Below are 16,546 nucleotides of genomic sequence, written 5' to 3'. Positions count from 1 at the left end.
CCCCTGTCTCCTCCATCCTTGCCTGTGCTATTTGTGCCGCCAGCTGGCTTGCTTGCTTTGCTAAAAAGCAAGCAAGGCATGAGGAGGCACAATACATCCTTCCTTCACAATGGGCAGCAACTCTCTAATTGACCTTGGCACCAGCAGGAATTGGTGTTCTCCACCCACAGCAGGAAGAACGCACCTCCTTCCTCCACAGCCCTGAGGCACCCCTGGCCTCTATGCCTCTCCTCAGGCTGTGTTTGAGCCCCTCTCCCCTTCCCGGAGGGAGGAGAGACCTTTTGGAAAGACCTGCAGCATGATGGAGCAACCGTGTGATGGTGGAAGAGCGCCAGGTGTGGTCTAAGCACCAAGCAGGAGATGGCAATCACTTCCCTCCATCTTGTTACAGGCCTCCAGACTGGGTACAGCCCCTGAACCACTGCCCTCTGAGCCCTACCATCAACCGGATTTTTTATCCATGTGGTTGTCCAGTCCATAATGTCCTAATTTGGATACAAAATTGAGGGAGGCAATGTCCAAAGCCTTGCTAAAGCCAAGGTAAATGATGTCTGCTGTTCTCCCCTCATCCACAAATCCAGTCATTTTATTATAGAAGGCAATCAGGTTGGTGAGGCGTGATTCACCCTTGGTAAAGGAACGCTGGCTGTTCCCCAACACCTTCTCCTCCCTGTGCCAACAGACGTGCCCCAGGAGGACGCAGATTTCCACGTGGACTGCAGTGAGGCTGCCAGCCAACAGTTTCCCTTGGGCTGTTTTTCAAGATGCGTACATCTTGCCTTTCTGCAGTCAGTGGGGACCTCCCTCAATCTCCATGATCTTTCGAAGGTAAGTGCAGCCCCACAGGGTCATCAGGCAGCTCCCTCAGCACCCCCAGGTGCAGCTCAATTGATCCTATGGATGTCTATGGGTCGAGTTCTCCCAGGTAATCACTGACTTGATCCTCATCGATTCCTGGCAGTTGTCACAGAATCCTAAGCATGTAAACCGAGGAGGCCCTGCCAGTATGTCTGAGGCAAAGATGGCTTTGAGCACCACAGCCTTATGTTTCCACTGTTACCAGATCATTTGCCCCATTCAGGAATTGGCCCACATTTTCCTTTTTCAGTCTCTAACTGATGAAGTTGTGGTAGAAGCTCTTCTTCTTGCCCTTGAGATCCCTTGCAAATCTCAACTCCAGCTGAGCTTTGATCTCAGAAAAGAGACTGCATGTGACTCCTTTGGACATTCGTAGCAGTTTTCTGCTTCACCTCAGAAACCTGAGTTAGCTACTCTGATGGTAGGAACATACTAAACTTTCAAATGCAAGCACTGAGACTATTAAGAAATGTAATATCTGAATGTCCTCCGTAACTTTCAGTATAAATCGTTCTTTTCTGTATCTGTCCAAAGGCAGCTGCTTTGTTCTGCTTTGTCAGGGAAACTGTTAATAATTTAATAATGAAAAGGAGCTAATGAGGCCTATGGATTTGAGCCTCATGCTCAGATTATCCAGTGTCTAATGAAGTGTGAATTTTGACTGAAGCTTTTTTCCACCCTGAGGGGAAAAAGCCACTCTTATCCATGCGGATTCTCCTGTGACTAATAAAGGGTGAGCTCACACTGCAGCTTTTGCTTTACAGGGAGTACAGGTAGGGTTACTCCCCAGTACCTAGCCTTGGTTTCATGACACTTAAGAAAACAGGTAATTCTGGAGATATCTACCCCTTTAATTCGATTCAACTGGTGGGTTCAGGAGTTATTAGGGAGAACAGACAGATTGGCAAAGATGGGTCCAAAGTCATTACGTAAGCTTCACTCACACTGAGACATCCTCAAAATTTCCACTGCTTTGCATTTCAAACATCTCATTGGAGAGGTGCAAGATAATTTACATCAAATATTAGCCTAGTTTTTGAAACAGGGGAACTGTCATGATTCATCTTTTGAAAAAAACATCCCTCTTCACATATTGTAGAGTAGACTAACAACTTCATATGTGTTTATATACTCCATGCTTTTCCCGGGTGACTTACACCTTTAGTACCCTACATAAAATAAGGTTCCTTCTAGTGTGAGCCAGGAAGACTTCTATAAAAACAAATATCATCCACCACTTTCTTTCTACAGCAGACTAAGCTGGGATTTAGCAAAGAGGAATGTTGTCTGGTCTGATTTGGATGCATACACACCATGAGCAACCTCTCAGGTACTCGAGGCTGTTGCTGTCACCTTGCCTAGATAAATACATGCAGGCTATGACTGATGGATGAGGTGTGTTTCTACTGTGGCACAAGTAATGCGTATTAGCTATCTCATTGTGGAGACAAGACACTGCACTTTTATTGTGAGGTAAACCAGGTGAGGCCAAACAAAAGCAGAAGTATGGTCCTGACCTCCCCTGGCAGCCTAGCTGCAGCTTGTCTGACTTCACAGCCACGTAGCTATCACATTAATGAAGTTTTCACTGCGAAAAACACTCACAAAAACATAACAAGGTTGTGCCACTGAAGACAAAGCCCAGTATAAGTGGCTGTATATGTGACAGGAGATTTATGTTAGCCTGTTGGAGGAATTATATAGGTCTCACCCCAGCAGCAAACAACCTGCCTGGAAAAAGGCAAACTGGCCTGTGCTGAATTTCAGCCTATTGCAACTGCTAGACTCCTTCCAGTCCCTGGTGTCTCCCCTTAAGTGTTATCCTTGGCCTCCTCATTCTTTTTAGACTCACACATGCACAGCTACAAAGACTCGTTCACAGAATCACAGAATGGCCAAGGTTGGAAGGGATCTCTGGGGATCGTCTAGTCCAACCCCCCTGCCGAGCAGGGTCACCTACAGCACGTTGCACAGGATGGCATCCAGGTGGGTTTTGAGTATCTCCAGAGAAGGAGACTCCCTTGCACTGTATAGTAGTGACCTAAAGTACAGTAACTCACATCAGCAGTATCACAGGTGAGAATATTCACATTTTCTGCAAACGTACCTTTTTCCACCCACCTGTTCTCCCTCATAAGCAAACACACAAAGGCACCAAGTGATTTAGAAGCTGAGTACATCTGAGCGTGATACCCCATGTGGCAGCTCAACAGATAATGTGATTTCTAACAAATACAAGCCCTCTAGGCCAAAATATTTTGTAAAGGGAGAGTTAATAGCACTGAACTGAAGAATCATTATAACTTTCATATGTATATAGTCTTTGTAAGAACGTGCCTTCTCCAAAATGCTAGTGAAACGTACAGACAGAAGAACAAGTGGAAATTATAGCTTTTTAAACTAGAAACTGTGAGAAAGAATCTAGACCTAACTTTCACAGAACAGTAAACATTAGGCTTGGTCTGGCTGTAGCAGGCTCAGAAATCCAAGTGGTGCGTGTTGCACACTCGTACAGACTTGAGAAACCAGTGGTGATCAGGCAGCCAGAGATGATGGGCTGGCTATTGCAGTTTCCTTCATCAGATCTGTGTTGTAAATTCAGCAATCAACTGAGAGTTATTGGTGTAAAATTGGTGTAAGAGGGAAGAATCAGGCCTACTGAATGGTGTAAGTGATGATAACGTGAAAAAGTTCTTGTTAGGAAGCATTGATGGAATCAACATAACAGTATATTGATCTATAACTTTTCTATTTCTATTTTTAAAGCTTAAAATATGAAATCGTGAGGCCCTTTGTGTTACTTATGATCGCACAATTTCAGTTTAGCTTTCTAAACCATATTTGCTGGTTTAGTTTATTCACAAATGATTGGTTTCGGCCCAAGAAATTCCAGGTTAATTCAATAGCCCCTGCTATGCAGTATAACATTGGCCATTCATGAAGGAATGACAACTGAATTTTGTCAGCGCATGGGAAAAAACAGAATGGCAATTGCCAAAGATTTTCTTAACATTGGGCTTCAGTATAATGATGTCTTGTATTCTGTCTCTCTCCATATACCTTGATTAGCCATTTCTATTTGAAGAAAGGACACGTTGCAATGTGCCACTTTAAAGTCTTTCTTTTCCCTGGCTTTTTTTCCTCTTGATCTTTGGAGGAAAGTCTTGCATTATTCCTGATACTGAGCGATTGCTTTGCTCATATCCTTTAGCAATGAGGAGCCTAAGCATTTCTGTAGCGCAATCGCTGAAGGTTTTCCCCTGCCCTTTGTTACATTAAATGTACAGCCGTTTCCCTCTGACACACGTGCCAGGCTCCCTCCCTGGCCTATAGTAAGAGCCATATAGGATCCTACTGGATAAAATGTCCAGCATACAGCTAAACAAAAACATCATCCGTTGGGTGAGCAATTGGCTGACGGGCAGGGCTCAACGGGTTGTGGTAAATGGGGCCACATCAGGGTGGCAGATGGTCACTAGTGGGGTCCCCCAAGGCTCCATTTTAGGGCCAATCCTCTTCAATGCTTTTATAAACGATTTGGATGTAGGACTAGAAGGTGTTTTGAGCAAATTTGCCGACGACACCAAACTTGGAGGAGTTGTGGGCTCTTCTGAGGGTGGAAAGGCCTTGCAGAGAGATCTGAACAGATTGGAGAGCTGGGCGATCACCAACTGCATGAAGTTTAACAAAAGCAAGTGCTGGGTCCTGCACCTGGGACAGGGCAACCCTGGCTATACGTACAGACTGGGCAATGAGACGCTGGAGAGCAGCCCCGCAGAGAGGGATCTGGGGGTTGTGGCTGACAGCAAGTTGAATGTGAGCCAGCAGTGTGCCCTGGCAGCCAGGAGGGCCAGCCGTACCCTGGGGTGCATCAAGCATGGCATCGCTAGTCGGTCGAGGGAAGGGATTGTCCCGCTCTGCTCTGCGCTGGTGCGGCCTCACCTCAAGTACTGTGTGCAGTTCTGGGCACCACAGTACAAAAAGGACATTAAACTGTTGGAGAGTGTCCAGAGGAGGGCGAAGAGGATGGTGTAGGGCCTAGAGGGGAAGACAGATGAGGAGTGGCTGAGGTCACTGGGCCTGTTCAGCCTGGAGAAGAGGAGGCTGAGGGGAGACCTCATCGCGGTCTCCAGTTTCCTCACGAAGGGGAGCGGAGGGGCAGGCGCTGATCTGTTCTCTTTAGTGACCAGCGATAGGACCCAGGGGAATGGTGTTAAGCTGGGGGCAGGGGAGGTTTAGGCTGGACATCTGGAAGAGGTTCTTCACCAAGAGGGTGGTCGCACACTGGAATAGGGTCCCCAGTGAAGTAGTCACTGCACCAAGCCTGGTGGAGTTTAAGAAGTGTTTGGACTGTGCACTTAGTCACATGGTCTGAACTTTTGGGCAGACCTGTGCGGTGCCAGGAGTTGGACTTGATGATCCTTATGGGTCCCTTCCAACTCGGGATATTCTGTGATTCTACTATTCTGTTTTGGCAGCCCCAACGCCCCCCCGCTTTCAGGTGGGAAACTCCGTCAGGTGGGAAACAGCACTGCTGGCACCGAAAAAACTGGACGAGGCACCCCTTGTGGACGCTGAGGGGCACCTGAGGGACACGCAGCGCTTTGTCCTCCCTTCCCCTCCTCCATTTCCACAGCTGATCTCAGGAAGTGGGAGCCCAGGAGTGGGCAGGAAGGGGAACGAGCCGAGCCCTTCCCTTCCCTTCCCTTCCCTTCCCTTCCCTTCCCTTCCCTTCCCTTCCCTTCCCTTCCCTTCCCTCCCCTCCCCTCCCCTCCCCTCCCCTCCCCTAGCACCGCCCCCCTCCCGCGCATGCGCACCGCCCATTCCTCGCGGGCTCGCGCGGCCGCCCGTTGCCCCTCCCCTCCCCTCCCCGCCCCTTCCCCCCCACCCCCCAACGGCTCCCCGCGGCCGTTGTTGTCAGTTGCGCCTCGGAGCCGCCGCAGCGCCGGGCCCCGTCCGTCCGTCCTCCCGCCCGTCCGCCCGTCCTCCCCGAGCCGCCGAGGCCACCCCGCGGCGTGCCGGAGCCGTTCCCCAGCCTCCCGGCCGCTCCCGCGGGCGGGCCCGGGGGGCGCTGCCCATGAGGGGGGCGGCGCGGGGCGCGGCGGCCCGAGGAGACGCCGCCGCCGGCGGAGGCAGTAAGTTGGGGGGGGGGGGGGGGGGGGGGGGGGTGTGCAGAACCCTTCATCCCCTTCCCTTCGCCTCCCCGGGCCCGTAGCGGCTGGGCCCCGGCCCGGGGGGGGCGGCGGGGGCCGCTCCTCGAAGGTCGCTGCGGCGGAGGACAGAGGGATGGGGGGGGTAGGGGGTAGGGGGGAGGCCCCCATCGTGGGGACGGTGGCACCCCCCTGTGGTGGCACCCCCCCCGTGGGGTCACCCCGCCGTGGCACCCCTCCCCTGTGGTGGGGTCACCCCGGGAAAGCAGTTTGGGCTGGGGTGTGTGTGTCCTTCCCCCCCCCCCCCCCCGTCAGCTCCGCCTCGTATTTTTTGTTGCTTTAAGGGGAAATTAAAAATAAAGCCCCCCCCCCCCCCCGGTTAAAGGGTCGCCCCCGGGGATGGGGGTGTTGTGGGGGATGACGGTGCATCTCGCCCCTCTGGAGCCAGGTGCTAAGCCAACAGGTTTGTGGAGGATGCGGGCTGGCTGGTGGCTTTTCTGCTCGGAGCATGCCTCTGACACAAGCGTCCCCTTGTTCTTTGTCAGTGCTCGTCCTGTCAGTGCGTTTATTGCATTGAACCGCCTTTAGGTTACTGTAGGCAGGGGCTGGATAAGTAGGTAAGTCCCGGAGAGGTCTTTGTGCTTTCTGCCAGGTGGGTTTTAGCATCCAGATGGTGCTCCGCTGGTTAAATTCATGGGAGATGACTTTTGAAGATGTTTGCAGTTGATTTAGAGGCTCAGGAATGGCTAAAGGACAGATGTGTGTGGTATGTTTGGTTTTTCGTAAGTAGGCTGAATAAAGTATTGGAGAGCATCCACTAGGGAAAAAGGCAGTGTTGGCCTGGGGATGGTTGGAGACATATGTGACCTATTTTCACGTTGGATATTTTTATTGGTAAGTGGTGCTGGAACACCTGTGAAGGAGAAAAGCTTTACATGGGATATGGAAATACAAAAAGCTTTGGGCTTTTGCTTATGCATAGGTAGTTTCCTACTGACCATCTTGCTTTCAAGTGCTAGTTAAGAGGAGATATGCAAAGAAGTGGTTTCCTCAATGGTACCATTGCAGTTCCTGGAACAGCTGAATTGTATTTTATGACTTAGAGCCATCTAGCATGAATGAATTGCATGCAAATCTGCTTACTCCTGCCCTCTGTAGTGCAGTCACTACTTAGTCATATAGGCTGCTTTTTGGAGTTGTTTATGATGAATATATTTAGATCTCCAGGCTCTGGGGAAGGACCAGTTTAATGAATCTCAGCAAAATAAAATCTATATGAAAGTGTTTACAAGCAAATGATTACTATGGTAGAATTAGGCAGTTTTTGCAAGGCATGCACCATTAAGAACTGGGTTAATGAGTGTTTCTTTTTTTAAATACCTTTAAGTACATCTCAGAAAGTGGGAATTCAGATGATGATTATTTTTGTACAGTTGCTTACCCTTAGAAAGAAGGAATGTGAAACAAGCTTACAAGCATTAACTGTCATTACTAACTAATGCAATCAAATTTTACCTTGCCAAACGTTGAAATGTTAATTTAGATAGACTAATACTTGCCTTTTTTACTTCTGGTGGATGAAAAATCCAGATTTGAGAATTTAACAGTCACAGCTAAGGGGAAGAAAGTCCAGTCTCGTCTCACTTTTTTCCTGAATATTCTAAATGGCCAGAAAAGTGGAAGAATGGTGGTGCAGTGTTTCAGGTGACTGGGAAGAGAAGCTAACCTGAATGCTGGCGAAGTGTTTGGTAAACAAGGTGTCTGACTGTACATCTGTCTGACTGCCTTGACTGAATTTGGTGGTTCGTGCCTGGGGCTTCTAACAAAGATAGGGAAAGGGGGAAATGATATCTTAAATGAACTTAGGGATAAACTTATTTTGAATACGCTTGGGAAGCAGGAAGGTACAGATCGAGCCTTGCTCTGTGAGTATTTTTGGATACTGAAATTTCTGCACAGGTTACTGACGTTCCCTGAATTGTCTTGCTACAAGAACTAATATTCCCATGCAGTGTGGGTGGTGTGGCACAGTCACTGTTCCCTGTTGCACTGTAGATGCATAGTCTGCTTTCAGATTATTTTAAATAGCACGTTAAGACTGCATGTTAATATGCTTTTGCAGATACCCGTCTACTTGCAGTAGTCAGCTTCCTTGTGCAGTGTTCTGGACAGCCTGGTCTCCTCTCAGGCTCAACCTCTCTGCATTTAATATAGTATCTGAGTAATTTTGCACTGTATACCTTCAGTATATCACTGTCCCTTTTTATCCTACTAGGAACAGTAATGCCAAACTAGTGCCTTTGTCTTGCTTTGTTCCCTGTCCTGCTTTCAAGGGCACAGGATCCTGGTGTAGCTAGCTTGTTTTTCCCCCTCAGAATCTCTCACAAAATAAAGAATTTCTTTTCGTAGATTTCGTCAGCTTTTAAAAATCCACTTGAAATATTTGTCTGTAAAATTTCTTAATGAACTTCTGTCCATTTTTACTTGGTAAAGTTTTCTAATTATGTCTTAAAATATATATATAAAAAAAAACATAACAGTGAAACATGGTTCAGATCAGGGACACTGCCTCCTGGATACAGCGATGAACTGCAGCTTATGATGAATATACTAATATATTAAATTGCATAAGCTGTTAACTGTGGTAACGCATGAAGTTCTGCACATCTTCTTTACCACAGTACTTTCCAGAAGTTAACTGGAATGCTGCAGCTTCTCTAATAATATAAGGTAGCTGGTTTTTAATACACGTAACAACGTTATGTGAGAGCTTTAAGAGGATTTGAAAAACTGTATTCACATACAATTCTAGGGTAACTTAGAACTTGGCAGAGTTCTAGTACGCAAGTTGACTAAGTCACCAATGGTAAGAACTTAATGAGGAGAAAGGGCTGTGCAGTTCTCATGCCTGCAAAATATGAAATAGTGTGGGATCCCTTTCTGAGAAAACCAGTCTCTCCGTTGTACAGTGATCCTCTGCAACTATGTTGGGGCGTTCATGTTGCCCTGAATTTGACAGGCTGTTTTTTTTTTACTCTTTGCTTCATGTATCATTCTGTGCTTTCCGTAGCAGTCTCTTAACTAGTTGCTAACTGCACTCAAACCAACTTTACTTGAGAGATATGATGGTAGCTTAATTTTTGTAGCTTTAGTTCACGTTGAAGCATGGTGAATTTCAGGTGTCTGCCAGTGCCTAGAAAATATAGGATGCTATAAATGAGGATAAAGCATTGAAACTGTGTGACTATAGGTTGGGATAGGTGCTGTTTTTTACAGTTCAAGGAGTTTGTGTCCTAGATGGAAGAGGCCAGCATTAAGTCAATTGAAGTACTTAATATTTATGTTATCAGATGTAATGCTAAACAAAGGCACCTATCTAGAATTTGAGTTCAGAGATGGTTCTTAAGAAATTTAATAGAAATTATTGCTTATACTTGATGCTAACAATACGCATTTATTTGCATCTGAATACTTAACATTTGAGCTAGTGTTTGATGCTTTCTCCTCTCTTTGATGCAGAATAAAAATCACGTTTGTGATTCCGAATTCAAACAGCAAAGTTGATGTTAGATGTTTAATCAGTGGTAACTTCTTCAAAATGACTTAATGTTTTAATTACTCATTGATTAATGGTGGAACATTTAGAGCTCTTGTGCATGTTTTTCGTTATATTGTCTAGCATGAGAAAATTATTTGGTAACATTAATACGGAGATACTTGAAAAGAGTGAAACAATTCTGAGAGTTCCTGAGCACGGAGTAGGGGAGGTGATCCTTCTCAAAGAGTCCAGGTTGTTGAGACAGAAATTTAACTTGTCTGATTGTTTTCTTTTTTTTTTTTAAAGAAGCTTCCAGCAGTAGGTTTTCTGGAAATGATGATAAAAAAAAACAAACAACGTCCTGTCTAAAAGGTAGTGATAGCATCATGAATCACAATAATGACTTCTGTCTGATACGCAAAGAATTTCTTAATCAGTTTCATGTTCCTGGTTAATTTTGAAAAAAAATGACGGAAAAAGAGAAGGGAAACATGATGAGCTTTAGAATGTTGAAGCCTTTGAGAAGCTAAATGGGTACTGCTTATCAAAGTTGGTGAGCTGGCTTCTTGGGCTCGGGAGTCCAGCTACCTGTCACAAATTCCTTCTGTTGCTTGGAAGATAGTTGAAAAGCTTGTTGGTTTCTGTGATCTTCAGACTCCTTTGATATCACATCTTGATTGGAAAGGTTTATGAATATCCGTAACTAAGATGTTCACGTTAATTTCCTATAGCTGAGAATTTTTTCTTTCAACAGTTACTGCAAAAAGGGCTAACTTAGACGGAAACTAATTTATTATATAACCTGATGTCACACTTTCGGAACAAAGTTTTATAACTGATTTTAAAGATAAAAGTACTAGCAGATAGGAAATTTGGAGCAAGTCCTTTTAAAGATGTTTTTGCATACTGCTTTGCAGAAGGTAGTTTAGGGGAGATGATTGTTTGGGAAGATCTGGTGTTCTCTTCTGCAATAATACTTTAAGACTAGCTTTAGATCTTAAGCGGCCTGTATTGCTGAAGGACCTGACTCCTGAACAAGGTGGCGGTGAGCGTTTCTTGGACTGCTTTTCTGTTTGTTTAGCCACATTGGACATTGAGAGTAGGCCCAAGAGGAGAACAGGCACTGTGAAATTAGCTGCTTTTGCAGCTGTGGCTGGTGTGAAGACTTTAAGTGCTGTAAAGCTATTGCTGAGTTCTCAAATCCATAGGGCAGATTGCATTTGTCTTGTGTATTACCTCCTCTTAGGAACGGAAAGTGCCTTGTGAACTGTAGCTATTATCAGCATGGTTATGAAAGTATCGTGGGCTTTTAAAACATTTCACAACTAGAGGCAGTTGGGACCACTGCCGGTGGTTACTAATGATGGTTTGTCTGTGGGTCCTAGTTAGTTCGATCACTCTTAGCACAGCTGTCCCCTTAATAGCTTTGGCATCTATCTTTTGGTCACAGTCGTGCTCACACTGTTGTTTTCTTGCCATCGCTTTGCAATATGTACCTACTTCAGTGTTGTCTGCATTTCTTTTCTTGCTTGCCTCCTTTTTGTGAAAGAAAAAGACAGTCATGATTTTTAAATTGGGTGCCTTGAAAGACTAACTTAGATCCAGTAGCTTTTTTCACTTGACTGTATGGAAAATGATTCTTGCAAAGATATCAACTGTATTGTGGAGTTTCTACAGCACAGTTGTCAAGTCTTTGTTTCCTGGTGTTCTGCAAACCATTTACCATTCATTTATAAGCCCATGTGAAAGAAGAAAGCTTAAACTTACCGTGTTTGATGTGACTGTACTTATCTTCAGGAAAATAGGAGGGTTGATGGCAATCTGTAGATCTAAAACTTTGGGAATATCTCACCTAAGAATGAGATCATCCATCAAATAACAAGTTTTTATCTTGCATCTTATTCTTTTAAGCATTTTATTTATTTTTGTGTATTGGAGCTGCCTCAAATCATAGAATCAGAGAATGCTTTGGGTTGGAAGGGACCTTTAAGGATCACCTTATTCCAACCCCCCTGCCATGGGCAGGGACACCTCCCACCAGACCAGGTTGCCCAAAGCCCCATCCAGCCTGGCCTTGAACACCTCCAGGGATGGGGCATCCACAGCTTCCCTGGGCAGCCTGTGCCTCACTGCCCTCTGAGTGAAGAATTTCTACCTTATATTTAATGTACACCTACCCTTTTCTAGTTTAAATCCATTACCCCTTGTCCTATCACTCCACCCCCTGACAAAGAGTCCCTCCCCAGCTTTCCTGTAGCATCCTTTAGGCACTGGAAGGCTGCTCTAAGATCTCCCTGGAGCCTTCTCTTCTCCAGGCTGAACAAGCCCAACTCCCTCAGCCTGTCTTTACAGGAGAGGTGCTCCAGCCCTCTGAGCATCCTCGTGGCCTCCTCTGGACTCTCTACAACAGGTCCACGTCCTTCTTGTGCTGGGGGTCCTAGAGCTGAGTGCAGCACTCCAGGTGGAGTATCACAAGAGTGGAAGAGAGAGGGAGAATCACAGTGTCTTGCTCTCAATTCTCAGGTCGTGCAGGTTCTCGTAATTCTGTTACAAAATAATAAGCTAGTACACTTCATACATCTCTGAAATCTGTAACACTAACACAACACCCATGCATCATATCCACCCAAAAAACTTCTATTTATAGGTCCAGGAGCAATTTTTTTATTAAGCTTATTGGCCTGCCAAACGCATCTGGCTGTTTACTGAATAATGGACCTTGGAGTTGAAGCATATTTGCTAGCCTTCTGTTTTTTTATTTCTAGTGTAAGAAGAGATAAAGAGAGGCTTCAGTAGCTCTGGTTCCTCCAATGCATTCTAAAATAATAAAGCATTAACTCTTTACTAAAGGCTTCATAAATGCTTACTGGCAAAACTTAATTAACAGCTGGCAATTCTCATACCCTTTCAGAGCAAAATTCTGAAAACTATTTAAAACTAGGGTATACCATTAAATTACTGCAGGTTAAGACTTCTTTTTATATTTGGATCATAGAGCTGCTTGATAACTCTTACCTTTGTTCATCATCTTAGGTGTAGCCATGCTGAATGGTAGAGGGATTTGCTGATATATCTTGACATTTTAGTAATAGCTCTGTGAGATGAATGCTGTTGCTGTGGGAGCTGATGATGAGGCCTAATATGAAAACAAAATAAATGCATGTACACCTTCGAGAAATCTGCCGTAGTGTTGTATTGAGGAACTTCTCAGGAGCGGGAGGGTTTATGGGGTTTGTCAGCAGTGAAGGGGAGGTTATGCTTGTATGCTGTGGTGCAGTTGTGCCACGTGGAAAATAAAGTGTTAGATAGTATTGTGTATGTTAGGGCTCAGTGGTAAAACCTAGACTTTGTTGTATCTGCAGTGCTTGGCTGTAGAGCAGGCATAGGTTGCTGCCATCTCTTTGAGTACCTTTGGTAGTTGGGAAGGCTCAGGTGGCAGGAAAACTGGGGAGGAAGGGCTTTGCTGGGCTGTGACACCCCTGTGTGGAAACAAAGACAGATTACAGGTGCTCCAGATCACAAGTCCCATAATGTGCCTTTCATAGTCAAGGGACATCTGGTAGAACGAGGCTTAAAAAGTCTCAGACACTGTGGAGGAATGAATTATGACCAGTTTTCAGAGCATGTAATATGTACGAAGCATGTGCGTTCTTCACAGTTCACTCACGCAGCACTTCACTCCTGTTTGGAGTGTGTTGGCTTTCCCTTGTATAAAAGCAAAGGCGAGCAGAAGCCCTGTGAGGAAAGGCGATTGGCACACTGCACCATCCTCACACATAAGCAGTGGATCACACTGTCACAAAGATGGACTGCTTTCAGAGGCTCATAGATTAGGCTCTGAAGGTTTCTTACCATAGGATGCCAGATTAATGTTGGTAGGAAATAATGAAATAACATGGAAAATCAAACTTGCCCAGTTCGTATACCGAGTAGATGTTTCCTGTGATATACTCTCAGGTTCTAACAATTTGAGTAAGTTGCTTTCCAAGTCAAAAAATTGTTTCTAGATCTCTGTGAGCAACTTGTACCAAATATTGATTTACAGTTTTTAGGTAGAATAGCAATCTAAGACTTATTCTCAACATATAGTTATTTAGTAAATAACATTATACCAGTTATTTAGTTATCTGAGACAAAAGAGACCAAAAGGAGAAACAGACGGTGAAATTTATTTAATCTGTCTGGTGGATGTGTATAATGTATACATCCACAGAACTAGTCATCCTAAACTCCTGTTACGAAAAATGAAAGTGTGTGCTCTTAAGAAATGATTCATTTGTCTTATTTGGGTATCTGCTTTAGGGAGCAATTTGTTTTGTCACAGACTCCTGTCTGTGTTGACTGAATCTCCATTTGCCATGAAGGGGCACAGGTCTCTCACTGGAGAGATGAGTACCGGTCAAGATTACTTTGGGTTTCATGTTGTTTAGCCTGATAATGGAGAGAAATTTTTGCTTTGATAATATTATAACATTTTGTTGAAATGGAGCCTTGAATCTTCATTTTCTAAAGTCAGAAGCTAATACAGACGTTAAGGTAAGATGAACTAGGCTGGTCTTGCCTGTAATGTATAATCTAATGGAAACTTTATGGACAGGATGAATTGCTTAAAGAAGAGCTAATGTCTCTGAAACATACTGGTGGTTTTTTTCTAAACAGATCTATTAGATCTATTCATACACTTTTAGAGATGGTTGAATCACGGTACTGTTGTTAAGTCACTTAATAGGATGCATGTGATATTACAAAACTGCTGCAAATCTCTGTTACAGAAACTGCAGTACGTTGTGAGGTGGGATATACAGAGTCACTTAGGTTGGGAAAGATCCGTTAGTCCATTGAGTCCAACGCTCACCTAACGCTGCCAAGTCCACCACTAAGCCATGTCCCTAAGCACCACATCCACACATCTCTTAAATACCCCTGGGGTGGGGATTCCACCACCTCCCTGGGCAGCTTGTGCCAGTGCCTGACCGCCTTTGCTGTGGAGAAATTCTTCCTGATATCCAATCTCGACCTCCTGTGGTGCAACGTGAGGCCGTTGCCTCGTGCCCTGTTGCTTGTGACTTGAGAAAAGAGGCACCCTTCTCGCTGCAGCCTCCTTTCAGGCAGTTGTAGAGAGCGACAAGGTCTCCCCTGAGCCTCCTCTCCTCCAGGCTGAACGATCCCAGTTCCCTCAGTCACACCTTATGTCACGTGTTTCCTAGTCCCTTCCCCAGCTTCATTGCTCTTCTCTGCACATGCTGGAGCACGGCACTGTCCTTTTTGTCACGAGGGGCCTAAAACTGGACACTGTGCTCAAAGTATGGTCTCACCAGCACCGAGTACAGGGGGACATTCGCTTCCCTGGTCCTGCTGGCCACACGATTCCTGATGCAGGCCAGGATGGCATTGGCCTTCTTGGCCACCCAGGCACACTGCTGGCTCGTGTTCAGCTGGCTGTCAGACAGCACCCTCAGGTCTGTTTCTGCCGGCAACTTAGGAACATCTGTGGAAGGACAGATCTGTTCTGAATCTGTTAACTAGTACGTGTCTACATTGCGTGAAATGAGCATCAGGGGTGTAGCTGAATGCTGGCAGAGTTAGGGAAAGCTGCATTTTGAAAACATCATTAGCCACCTGGATTAAATGCTGCTAATGGTTAGTAAGTTCACCGACTAGAAAACCCAAATGTTAATGCTGACAAAAGAACTTATTAAAAAAAAACTGAGATAATGTGAATTAAAAGAAACCTGGGCAAATATTTTCTGTGATATAATTGGCTCTTAAATATTTTTCCTCTGGCTGTGGATTGGTTTGCTGGCAAAGCATGTCTGGTTGAAGTTTTCCTTCTATCGGCTGCTGCAGTTTGCAGTTTATTCAGTTGTGCTGGTAAAAGTGTGCAAGAGGTCACGTTGTAAACTGGATCACTGAAATGATCTGTGATTAAACTAACCCTCTTTCGGAGTGCGATGGTAGCAGATGTGTTAAATCCGGAAGCTTTGGGTGGTTGAATTTATAGTTAGCCCCCAGAATTTTACTGGTGTAACTAAGGAGACAACTGCAAGAAAAAAAAAGCGAAAGGGTAAGAGAAGCTGGCTTCAGTTTTAAATCTGGTATCTTGGGTAACTGGACCATTAGTTGATCCGTAAGTACCATCAAAATTCTGCTTTCTTACTGTAGTGAGAAATTGAAAGAACGAAATCGCTTCTCTGGCAGGTAGTGCTAAAAGGAAAACTTAAGTTTCAACAGTCAGTGCTCCAAAAGGTATTGATACAACAACTGTAATCTTTGAATTAGCATATTTAAATGGTATTCAAGGTTTGTATGCATATGCACTATATCCACTAGTTTGTATCCACTTCCTACTCCTGAACAATTTTTACCTTTGATGTGTTTATTTCAAACTGTCTGTGTGTCTGGTATCCTTGTGGTCAGCTGTGGGAGCTTTATCACTGAAGATTTATTTCAAAGCCACAGAACTAAGAGTTAGTTGGTCTGTTACTGAGCCTTTATGTTAAACTACTAATGAATCTGCATTAATTTAATTTCAACTAATGGGACTGCAACATTAGTAAGCGTATTTTAGCTTCCATTTCTGTAAGCTTTTCTCCAATCTATTGATTACTGTCTGAATATTTCTCCGTGGCTTAAACTTAACTGATTTTTGCTGGGGTTTTGTTGGCAGGTTAATGTTTATGTGTATTCTGTCATTTAGAGATAAATTGCGTGTTGAATTTGTACAAACATTGTTGAAAATGTGCCAAGTGAACAAAGTAATTATGTACGAATTTTTCCTTACAGCTGAGTGTCGTAGATACTTACATTCAGACAAGTTACCTTTTGTGACATCTGGGTGGATTTGCTCTATCCCCTTCCCTCTGCCAGGCATGCAATCTTCTTGAATTTGGTGAAAAGATCATTTAAAATGAAGGGAGACCTTTTAACCTCAGTCATCCTTACCTCTTCTAGTACCAAAATTTGGGTTTTGCCATGCACTAAGAAAGCCTTGTCTTGTTTG

The 16,546-nt window shown here is 44.7% G+C and overlaps 1 protein-coding gene across 2 annotated transcripts in view; it reads left to right on the top strand.

Annotated features, from left to right (window-relative positions):
* Positions 1-809: 809 nt before the first annotated feature.
* SNRK (SNF related kinase) overlaps positions 810-16,546 on the top strand; it is a 53,568-nt gene continuing 37,831 nt past the window's right edge. The window contains exon 1 of one of the 2 annotated variants that reach the window (XM_048077966.2): positions 810-828. The gene's annotated coding sequence lies outside the window, so the exon portion shown is untranslated. Of the gene's footprint in view, positions 829-5,753; positions 5,994-16,546 lie in introns of those variants that run through there. The other variant, XM_066991965.1, reaches the window with a different exon arrangement.

This window comes from Anser cygnoides, chromosome 2 (assembly GCF_040182565.1).
Source record: "Anser cygnoides isolate HZ-2024a breed goose chromosome 2, Taihu_goose_T2T_genome, whole genome shotgun sequence".
NCBI lineage: Eukaryota > Metazoa > Chordata > Aves > Anseriformes > Anatidae > Anser > Anser cygnoides.
The sequence above is the reverse complement of the archived record's forward strand: the minus strand, read 5'-3'. Positions and strand labels throughout refer to the sequence as shown.